The sequence below is a fragment of the Buceros rhinoceros genome, unplaced genomic scaffold (genome assembly GCF_000710305.1).
Source record: "Buceros rhinoceros silvestris isolate BGI_N320 unplaced genomic scaffold, ASM71030v1 scaffold631, whole genome shotgun sequence".
In the NCBI taxonomy this organism is placed as follows: domain Eukaryota; kingdom Metazoa; phylum Chordata; class Aves; order Bucerotiformes; family Bucerotidae; genus Buceros; species Buceros rhinoceros.
In genome coordinates this window covers 94,852-96,314 of record NW_010394624.1, presented here as the reverse complement: position 1 = coordinate 96,314, position 1,463 = coordinate 94,852, and positions in this window count along the sequence as shown.

The following is a 1,463-nucleotide window of genomic DNA, read 5'->3' as shown; positions in this document are numbered from 1 at the left end:
TGTGGTGATGGCAGGCGCCTGGGAGCGCCTGGGCTGGCTCCAGTGCTCTCTGCGAAGCAGCTCCTGGCCCAGACATCTCCCCAGCCCCACAGCACGTGCCAGTGCCGGTGTGCGACAGGGCTCGGCGAGCGGCTCCATACAGGTGCAGAGCAAGCATGGAGAGCTAAGGAGTGAGCCAAATTTCAAGGTTATGGAAGACTCCCAGGATCAGCATGAAGGAATGAATTTCAAGCATGCCCTTTTGTGTTTTGAGAAGTTGAAACCTTGAAATAAAGAGCCTCATATTATGGCTCTGCTGCCTAATGCTGCACCTGTGGGCAGCCCTTGCATGCTATCGGGACACAGAGGGCACCGGTGCCTGTGTGACAACAACAAGCTCTAGCACGATTTAGCTGGGGCTGCCAGTCACGTCAGTGACTTGCTCCTGCCCTTCTTGGAGTCCCCAGTCCCACAAGAATGGGGCAAGGTCACTATACACATGCAGGTTGGCAATACAAACACACGTCTCCAGCCCCATCTGCTACAATGGTTTGCCTACATTTCAGCTCCCTCACAAATGGAAGAGCACTCCAAATTAAGGAGCGGGGGCTGCTTACTCGCTGGAGAGATGTACATTCGCAGAAACAGAGCCTCAAGACTAACATGTTAAGCTAGTAAGCCCCTCAACCAACCAAGCCACCAAACACCCAGTCCATGGTTTAGCTACTGAGCCACAGTCGTTCTCTGCTGCCCTCCTGGAGGGAATGCCCAGCACCTACCATGGAAGAGAACATTCACAGCACACCTTGGTACCACAAGCCTCTTCTGGCCCCAGCTATGGGTAACTTGCCAAGGTCATTGGTGTCATCTAGAGCAGATCCAGCATAAGAGACCTAATATTTTGGTGACTTACATGCTAGACACTCTTTGCCTGAGGCCCAGTAAGTCATGGGCAGCCACAGATCCAGCCTTGCCATGCGCTTGTTTTTCCATTGTGTGTCTCACTTAATACCACGCTGGGCTTTTACTTTGATAATCTTCTTCAGCCAAATCATTGCAGGAGTCCTTGGAAATGCCACATTCAGGCCTAAATGTCAAAATAATTTGCTCCTTTGGCCCGTTGTGATTGAGTTAATCACCTTCATGCACCACTCACTGAGCTGGCCCGTGATGAGAGTTAATTAATCCTGCTTACACCCAGGGGCTGTGCTACCTTGGAGCAGGTCTTCTGCCATGTGTTGTAACTCGGTGTTGGCTTTCCTTGCTGCCTGCTTAGCCCTGGCAAACCATGAGCTACGTATGGTGGCTTAAACCATGATAGAACACTCCCACACACCTTGGGAAATGCTGTGTTCTCCCTGACCTCTACTACAGCCCGTAGTGTAATGCAGGGGCTCCTGCATCAGGATTGCCCAATACCCAGTGAGACACAGCCCAGCTCCACAGCGTCACCTGCTCCTGACAGGGATGCCAACAACCTCCAG